The 10,450-nt window shown below is 37.3% G+C and overlaps 1 long non-coding RNA gene across 2 annotated transcripts; it reads left to right on the top strand.

Moving 5' to 3' along the window:
• The first annotated feature begins 4,130 nt into the window (after positions 1-4,130).
• Positions 4,131-8,084, top strand: LOC137344704 (uncharacterized). Of its 2 annotated transcripts, XR_010968446.1 has the most exons (3): positions 4,131-4,357; positions 6,409-6,520; positions 6,787-8,084. It is a non-coding gene; the product is annotated as an uncharacterized lncRNA (long non-coding RNA). The 2 variants fall into 2 exon arrangements; XR_010968445.1 differs by having other exon boundaries at positions 6,409-8,084.
• Positions 8,085-10,450: the final 2,366 nt, after the last annotated feature.

The following is a 10,450-nucleotide window of genomic DNA, read 5'->3' as shown; positions in this document are numbered from 1 at the left end:
CCATTTTCTCATTTTGCTGTATAGTGTCACAACCTATTTTAAGTATATTTGTCAAAAATGTGCATTTTTGTCAAAAATACACATTTAAAAAGGGTAAAAAAAATAATTTGTTGTACTTCAGTGGTAAAGGAATCAATGTTGTACTACCTTTGTAAACTCCCACAGACCAATGATTCCTCTTTAGGCATTTCATCCCCAGGGGCATTTGAAGGGAAGGGCAAATCCACAGAAACCCTTTGAAATAAACCCATATGACTTTATAATTTCCTGTATTCTCTATCCTTATGGCCTAGTTATGAATGATTGTGACACTTAACATCAATTTTCAGGGCAATGTCATTAAATCCACTCAAGATCATTTTACCTAAGACTTTAACAATTGCCAAAGAGAAGGGAACTTTGATTTGAACTGAGGTGCCAGAAGTGAAAAGGCACTGTTTCAACATGCAAAAACTGTGCAGTCCTCAGCTGTATTGTAATTTATTTTTTAAAACAAGCCTATACAAGAGATTGGGGGCTGGTTTCTCACGTACTAAGATCTACTAGGTTTAAGGCTGCATATAATACTACTAAATATCTGAATAGCAAAGCTGTTAATTCATAAGAAAAGGAAGTTGTATAAATTTGAAAAGTTTCAGAAAGTTAGAAACCATACAGGCCTATTTGGCTCATCTAGTTCACTTATGCAGATCTTCACACTCTACTATCAATATACTATTATATTCATTTGCTTATTTCTTTACGATTGACAATGGTTTAGATCAGAAGAATTCACATTGTGCTACTTGCAAACAGTTATACTGTTTTAAAAAGTGCAAAATTATACTCTTTGAAGTAACAGAGTTTTATGACATGCAATGGCTCAAAATGGGGGAGAAAAACAGATTGGTCTATAATAGAAATGATGTAAACCATAGGGTTTGCTGTTGTGTACTGAAGGGTTTGCTGATATACTTTAAGTATAAGGAGTCTTACAACACCAGGTTATAGTCCAATAGTTTTATTTGAAATCACAAGCTTTTGTAGGCTTCCTCTTTCATCACCTGATGAAGGAGGAAGCCTCCGAAAGCTTGTGATTTCAAATAAAACTATTGGACTATAACCTGGTGTTGTAAGACTCCTTACATTTGTCCACCCCAGTCCATCACCGGCATCTCCACATCATGGATTCTTTAAGTAATATTGGGGTAAAACTCATCCAGAATAATATCCCTGCTTCATACATGCAAATTTCACAAAATCAATTTATACTGCCACCAATTAAAAAATTATTTCTTTAGTTTATTCCCATATTGTTTGTGATTTTGTGAAATGATTCTAATTACCTTACAATCTTAATTTGAAGTCATACTCTTGGAATGAAGTGTGAACAGCATTTTAGTTAAAGCAGCGTCATAATCCTGCTACTACTTACTTCAAATGAATCGGTCCTAGTAGTTTTGTTTTTCTCCACTTCCAGAAACAAGTGGTACATTGACTTTACTCCACTGCCGCTAACCGTGACCCCTACTTTGGCAGCAGTGCGGTGAAGCAAATGAGGCGGTGCCTCTGCTTCAGGAGGCAATGAGATCCATTTCCAGAAGTATTTTCCACAGGCATCTCCAGAAGCCGTACCCTTCCACCGTCCCCCTCCCTAACCCCATCACCATGGCAACATAAATGTCATTGCAGGATGTAGAGGCCACCGTCCTCTCTGGTTGTTGAAACAGCTCAGCCATTGGGGAAGTCTATGGAGGTCAGAAACAAAGTTGCAAACCCTAACTTTAAAACTGTAGCTGTTTTTCTGATGCTGTGGAATCTGTCCTACCACATCTCCAGGAATCTCAGGCAATACTGTACCACCACCTCTTGAAGCAGTTCAGCAGTATAAATAGGCCAAAGGTCTTTTATTTCTGTGATGGTAGAGTATCTTATAGCCCTGCAATGGATTTATCAATCATAGTTTTACTTTATAAAGTACATTTGCATGGTCATTCTGCAGAAACTGTAAATTACACACCAATCTTGTAAGTATTTGATTACTAGATTCCCCACCTTTCTGGAACAAATGGCAAATGATCCTGTAGTATCTATTTTGTATGTGGAGCATGACATCAACAAGCCCTATTCATGGAATGTGGCTGCTGCAGAACAAAGTATCTAAACTGCAATGATGGGTACACTTTGTTCATATAAGTAGGTCTACTGATTTCATATAATAAAATCTAAGATAAGGATTAGTATTTTTATCAGTGAGTGAAAATATCCAGACCTATTTAGTATCAATGAAGGTAATGTTAGCATTTCCATGTAGCCGATACTATTTCTTTAATTTCTGCTCACTGAGATTATTATGCAAATCTTGCCCAGTATTGCCTTGGTATTTTACAGTGATTGAGAAGCTGTGGTACCGGATTTGTAACTCTAACTTGAGTGGTCACTATTTTGATATCACAATGACATTCTTAACTGGGTGGTATGTTACATGTATATCAATACATTTCAACATTATCAAGATTTCTATTTTTGGAGGTGGTATTGTAGCATTAGAATATCTGAGGCCCTTGAGAGATAGGAAAATAGGCTTGAACCCTACAATCTTCTAACAGAAATGAGTTCCTGATCTCAGCAACATCATATGGGAGAAGTCAAGACCAGGCATATGTTTAATGATGAGGGAATAATGGAAAAAGAGTAATCATCAGGCCACTCTTGAGCACCTTCTAGTCCTTGGCTCAGAATGGCTTTGGCAGAGGCCTGGGAGCAGTTTGCCTGCCCAGACTCTCTGCTACAGTTAGTAGAAGATAATATAAGAGAAAGAATGTGTACTCTTAGCAAAAAAAAAATATTTTTAGCATCTATGCATGAACTGTAGCCTATGCTTATGTAGAAAACTGTCCCTGAAAATGATTGCTGAGTTTCTCAAGATAGCTGTATAAAAATTCTATTAAAAAAATTAGTGGAAAGTTTACAGATTTAAAGCACTATAGACCTCAAAAACAGGTAGCATGGACTGTATGCCATTTCAGGAGGACATAGACAGATAGTACATTGGGCAGATAAATGCCAGATAAAATTTAATGGAGGGAAATGTGAGGTGATATTCTTTCTCTCAAAATGTAAGAGGAAATGTACACTAAATGGTAAAACCATTTTTACAAATTACAAATTTTTAAAAGTGGAAGGGCAAGTTGATGAGCTAGCACAGATGCAATGGGACAAATGGCCTCCTTCTGTGCTGTAAAGTTCTATGACTATTATTTTTGAACAGGAGCATCCAAGCTTTTGGTCCTTAATATGGGGTATCCCAACAAGTGTAATATGGGATATCCCAAGCCACAGATTAAGTCCATGTTGCCATTAATTTGTATGTATCTCAAATTCTTTCTACTAACAGACCTTGGTGTTCTGATTGAGGATGTATCCACCAATGAGGCAACAATGCTAACAGCCCACATGGTCAAAAATTCAAACAGGAGAAACCAGCGAATAAGGAATCTAATCATGAATAGAGCGGAGTTGCTTGGGCCAGGCACCAGGGGTTGGAGGGTGGGTGTGGCCCACGGGCTGCAGTTTGGACACCTTTTTAGAAATAACTTACATGGAATGGCTCTATCAAAATGTGTTAGGATTGATTTGTATAGTAGTGAGTTGGAGAATTATTTTACTGCTTGGAGCTACATTTTTCCACTAGTTCTCACGAATGCTTTGAAAAGAAAATCAGTGCATTTTTTCACAATTCACTATGAAAAATATTCAACAAGTATCACAGGGTTAAATATTCTGTAAGTGCATGTTTGTTGGTCATGTCTGCCTGGGCGAGACCACAGGTGTCAGTTTCTGAAGGCAAAGACTTCCCCTAAAGCATAAAATCCTTTACATGTCAAAGCAGAGGCGGAGTAGAGTGAGAAGAATTGCTGTTTATTGGACTGTTGTCTGAGACAGTCTGACAGCACATATGTTGAGGCAGGTAGATAAGGGAAGGGATCTCAGTATGAAATCTCAAGTGGTCACTCCTCATCTCAAGCTACCTCGATGTGTCTCTCTTTTGTGTCTCTTCTTTGATTTTTATAGTTTTCATTTCCTTTTAACCTTAAAATGTACGTTTTTTTTTCCTTTTCTGACTTTCCATAAAATATCTGTTCATTTATGCCATGTATGCCTTTCATTTTTGCTAAATCCCTTTCTCATCCTATTTTTTCCCCCTCTTTTTCTAAAAACCTTTTTCTAACATCTCTTCCTTATGTCAATCTTTCTCTCCCCTTTGAATTATCACTTGGTATGGTCTTATTAACTTCTCAGTAAACACAAATGTTTTTACTAGAGTTGTGGCAAACTGATTGTTCCAGGGCTGGTGACCAACATGTAAGGAGACCTGGTGAGTGACGTAAGTTTTATAACAATTTACTGGTAACAGGAATGGTTTGACAGGCTTATAAGCAAGAAGTTTAGTAAATAGCTTCCTCTAAGAATTAAAAATACGGGTTGTTCAATAACTAATTGATAATATTTCTTATCCTCCTTTTTCATTAATTTTTTTTCTGCTGCTTTAGGCCCATTTGCATCATGCATCATTCTCCGATTGAGAGCATAGACAATTTATATGTTCCCAGGAATGTCCACATAACACTCCTGAAATAGCTGCTCGAAGGAATGCAAGCATGGTATGGGTTGACTTAACCTCCCGTTTCCTTCTCTCTCTTAGTTGAACAACCTGATTCCAATTGAAGTCTCTCAGGTGGCTTGGTTAAGATCAGAACGACTTCACCATGTGGAGGATTCACTGGATAGAATCTGTTTCTTGGGAATGCCTTAGTGCAGTATGTCACTGAATTATTTACTGTGCCGTCGTGGCCCTTATTTCAAACGCATTCCTAGTTCTGGTAAAGTGAGCTTTTTCTTTACTGGTTGGGGGGAGGGGGGAATGAGGTTGGGGGAGACGGGGGAAACAAGTAAATTCTCCACTGCTTTTGTAGAAATATTTTCAAAAATTCTTCTTTTCCATCTCAGGTCATTTTTAAGTGAGAGGTTTAATTGTGTTATTTGAGGTACACAGTAACCTTATCCTTTGCTTTAAAATGAACAATTTCAAGTTTCATCAAAAGTTACATTGAAAAAAGACAAGCTTTTTTTTTAAAAGAAAGAAGTTATCTTTGCAGAATTTAATTGAAACACAAACAAAGATTTTGCAAAAAAAACGTGTACTGTGTAATATTCCAGAAATACCTCCCAGTACTCAGAATGTGTCTAAAATCAAGTAACAGTTTATATTTCAGAAATATGACAGAGGAAGAAATACCAGACAGGTTCTTTTAAAATCTGTTTTGTGTCCAGACTATAAATCAAATTGAAATGTTTAAAATGCTCCTGTCTACTTAATAAGTTTGGAATCAAGTTAAAGTTTCAAAAGGCCATTGTAAATGTGAGGAAATAACACTTTTTGTAGACTGGAACATTTTTGTCATGGCACTGCTGTGCTTGACCATATATAAAAAAATAGACTTGAGAGACAAGAGATGTCAGATTCTGTTAGAATACAATTCTTTGAGTGACTTTAGACAGATGCGGAGAAGAACTCTAGTCGCTGATATCTGTCAACAATCTTGAGTTTGACCAGTCTGAATCCAGTTATGATAGATAAAACCCAAAGCATAAAAAGACAAACTAATTTGCCTCAGATACTTTAGATGTCAGAAAAAGGTACAAGAAAATCTTGCAGAAGTATGTGTTTCTCTCTAAAGAAACTGAAATGATTCTAACTTTCAATTTGTATTCGGAGCAGCTGCAGTTATGAAAGGGTTAAAGTGTTTAACATTTTCAAAATGTTATAGGGCTGCAAAAGCAATGCAGTCAGTAAAGGGTTATAGCGATTAGGAATGAACAATGGCTGTTTGTGTTTCAGAACTTGTAGCAGCCTGCAAAAGGTAGGTATGTATGACAAGTCTGAAATGGTCTGAAAAATTTGCAGTTGTCAGGTGTACTCAGAGAGGTGTGGACCTCTTCACTCCAAACCTGCTTTGAGTTTTTTTTTCCCCAAAGATCTGGCAGTTGATTTTTCCCAAAGGGAAGAAGCTGTCTGTGCAACAGATTTGTGTAGGCACTGATGTGCAGGAGGAGCTTAGGCAAGTTCCACAGCTTAACCCTTTGAGTACTGGATTCCCTTAGCCACTCACACCAAAAAAAGGTTTCTAACATTAAAATGATACTCAGTTGGCTGAATGTTGTAACATGACAAGAACAGGTCTCAAATGATTGACATATTTTCTTAAAAATGTAATCTTACATTTTGTAATTCAAATGCTTCAATTTGTAAGAAAATTATATGTTTGTTGATACATTGCTTGTGTTTTTGCAGCTTACAAAAGACTCATTTTTATCAAATTCTTGTTTCACTAAAAAATATATTTATATGTTCTATAATCTAAGCAGGTCTATTGAGTGAAAGTGCGCCATCAGTCCAGATGCCCAAAGGATGATACATCCTAGACTATATGCAAAGCCTTTCAAAGCCAAAGGCTCCCTTAAGGGATCTGGCTAAACTGTAAGCAGTCACATAGTTAAGGATAACCAATTAATCATCTGTTCAGTTTCAGGCAAAACTGCTGGCCTTAAGATTTTGATTTAATTCTTCTGCTTCCTAATTAACTGCTTGAATTTAATTTTCTTTGTGTCTTGTGCTACAACTCCATTGTAAACAATTAGAAACATATCAACTTCATAACAGGTCATTTGATGGGATCTACTGAAATATTTTAATGCAATCTTAAAATACTGAGATAATTTTTTCTTTCTTTCTCTCTATTACAGACAGATGCGCCAAGTACTGAAATGGGCAATCAATCACTGTGCTGTAGGTACCAGTCTCTGGCACCTGAGACTGGAATGTGTTGAATCATTTAATTTTAAGAACTCTACTGGCCTAAATTTAAGTTAAAATATTCCACCTACAGACCTATATCTTTTTGAGAATGGGGATAGATATGTGTTAGATTAGAGGATGGCAAGTGAAGGCACGAAGTGACCAAAAACATTTAAATAATCATATTGTTAGTTTAGGAAATTAATTATTGCTAATGTGCTGTAACTCCTTCACTGGCCTATTGAGTTCAATATTAACTTGTCCTCCTTGCTGAGAAGTTGGTATTGAAGTTCTGTTATTTGACTGAGATAGTTTACAACATTTTGAAACTATTTGCCGAACTGAATCCCTTAACATAATGGAGTGACAGGAAGCCTAGCAACTCATGTTATTCCAGCACTGGAAAACTTAATGAAATTCTTTGAGCTCCAGTCCCAGGACTGCTTTCCAATCAGACTTACTCTAGTGAGAGCTTGTCAATTCAAAATATTCTGACTCCATTTGTTGGGGAAAAGGAATTGGGACTGGGTAATCTGCTTTGCTGTGCTGGTATAGTCAGATCAGGACATACGAAAATACGAATTAAGAGCAGGAGCAGGCCATTCGTCCCCTCGAGCCTGCTCTACCATTTGATAAGATTATGGCTGATCTGATTGTGACCTCAACCCTACTTTTCAGTCTACCTACTATAACCCTTGACTCCCTTGTTAATCAGGAATCTATCTAACTCAGCCTTAAAAATACGAACATACGAATTAAGGGCAACTCAGATGAAGTTTGTGGAGAGGACCTGTAGTCCTAATGGTCCAACCTTTATTCTTGGAAAGGGATGCATGGTGAAGAGTAGCCGAAAGGAGTGAAAAATGAGGAAAGAGTATACATTTGATAATTGCGTAATACACAGTTCCAAAACAGAATTTGTCTCACACCAAGCAAAACAAGTTGACACAAGAAGATGTGCGTACAAATGGAACAAAGAAGCAGCATGCTATCATGCTTTGGGATTTTGTTTGACATAACCAGATAATCCTACTGAACTTTAAAATATCAAATGTTGGCTCTTTGCCAGTGCACAATAAGCACGCAACCCTTTGTGTTAAAAATGGCCAACATTGCAAATGTTTGTCAGCTTGGACGCGAAGGTTTTTTTTAAAACAAATGGACTGATAGAATGTGCAAATAGCTTTTTATGTATAAATTCAAGTCAGTTGAATTGGAAATAAAGTGGACTAATATACATTGAAAATGGCCAACAGTTTTGAACACCTGGAAGTATGAGTACAAAGGATAAGATAATATATCCATACTTAAATTACATGAAATATGCCTTCAACTACACATAGGTAATTATATTAATATTCCATATTTCAATGTATAGAAATGTAATATATGCATCTGTGGCTTCTGAGAATGTGACCAAGATATTTTAGTGAAAAAAGTAACAGATGCTGTAAGACTGGATGCCATCCAGCAATTCCTATTGATGTACTGATGTAATCCATGCATTCTGCTGTCCTTCATTCCACCGGAGTCTGTAACATAACCAATCAGATTTCAGTGGAGTGAAGTGCATGAGACATGGAACACAATCTTCCAATCAACACTGACAGAACGAAACACTAACAGAACGATGGCTGAGCTCACCAATCAGCTCCAAGAAAAGGACCAAAATCTGTCAACCGGCCTTGTGAAGTACAATAAAAGTAATCTATCACGACAGACTTGCATAAAGTAACTCAGTGTTAATTTATGAACTAGTTGTACCCAGAAACCAGTTACAACATTTTTATTATTCAGGGATAGTCTGGAAAGGTGAGAATGTTGTTGGTTTGGCTGATTTAAACTACCGAAAATTAAGTATCCCTGAACCTGATATAACAAACTGCATTTTCAACAATTCTGGGCCGTACTTCCCATGAATGTGGAGCACATTCAGCAAAAAATATTAACCAAACAGAGCTGTCAGAGTATTAACAGGAATACTCTATTAGCATGAAAAAAAATGTCTTCACCCTACATTTAATGATAAAAGTTGATGTAGTACAGAAAGCTATTTTGGTTTTGAAATATAGTGCAATTTTATTTTTAGCAAGAAAGATCTTGCATTTATATAGTGCCTCTCACATCCTCAAGACATCCAAAACTGCCAATGAATTACTTGTTGAATTGTAGTCACTCTTGTCATGTAGGCAATTGCAGTAGCCAATTGGCACACAGCAAGACCCCACAAATAGCAATGATAAATGAGCAATTAATCTGTTTTGGTGGTGTTGGTTGAGGGATAAATGTTGGCCAGGATGCTGGGGGAACTTCACTGCTCTTCTTCAAATATTTCCATGGGATCTGAATCTACACCCCTCTGAATCAGAAGCACAAATATTATCACTGAGGCCAGCTGACACTTTTATAAAACAGATCCATGACCAAGTGTTTCCTGACATCACCTCTGAACAGCATAGCTCTAATTTTATTATGCCCCTTTTTTCTGGACTTCCCCACCCCCCAGAGGAACAGCCGTTGCTACTCCCACATCTGTCATTACTGTCACTTCCTCTCCCAACCCCGCCTTAGCATCTTACACACAAGCACCAGCACAGAGACACGCACTGGCAAGAAATTACTCAATGAGTCAGAAGGGGTGTCACCAGGTGAAACACTGAGCACCAGTGAGAACCCAGGACCTGGGAGTGAAAGAAAGGGAGAGGCCGCTCCTCCATGGAGGGAGGGAGAGACGACCACCTTCAGCCAGTGAGCCAGGGACCCAAGTCTCAGTGGCCTAGGTTTCAGGGGCAGCTAGATGAACACACTAGGGAGAAAGGAATAGGAGCATATGCTGATAGGGTTAGATAAAGTAGGGAGGGGGGAGGCTCATGTGGAGCATAAACACTGGCATGGACCTGTTGGGTCGAATGGCCTGTATCTATGCTGTAAATTCTGTGTAATTCCATGTAAGTAGCATAGTGGTTAGAATTTTCATTTATAAATCTAAAAGCCAACAGGTTAAAGTTCCAAGATTTCTTGGCACTAATCTTCCACCCATTATCATGATGAGCTTGACAGTTTTCATCCTGTTGATCCAACATGAGACAGTATGATAAAGGATTATTCCAAATAAGGGTAGCCATTGGCACTGACAATGTTAGTTTGCCCTCCTGCAAAAGCAGGGTGAATCTTTGTCTAATCATAGAGCAGAATTTATGTTTTATCACTCAGAAATCTTCAGAGTGGAATCCTGGGCGCTTCCAGCTGAAGAAATCCAGTTCAAAGCATATATATATATATATATATATAGGCAAAGTGGAGAGAACTTGGAAGTGCCAGAATATGCCACGTAATATCCTGTATTTTTTAAATTAGACTTACAAAATGTAAATTTTTGCATAAATTCATAGGGTACGTACAAATAATTTACAACAATATTCTTCAATATATAGATATGCACAGGACCTATTATTCACATTAATTGAATGTGATTAATCCTATCAGTAATGAAGACCTCATAAGTTACAATGAATTGCTGAATGTAATATGATCTATGGCACATAAGTTTCTCATAATTGTAAGTTTATATATGAATGCACAAAACATAACCCCTACCCAAAATAGTTATAA

Source organism: Heptranchias perlo, chromosome 27 (assembly GCF_035084215.1).
Source record: "Heptranchias perlo isolate sHepPer1 chromosome 27, sHepPer1.hap1, whole genome shotgun sequence".
Classification (NCBI taxonomy): Eukaryota; Metazoa; Chordata; class Chondrichthyes; order Hexanchiformes; family Hexanchidae; genus Heptranchias; species Heptranchias perlo.
This window is presented reverse-complemented; position numbering and strand designations above follow the sequence as displayed.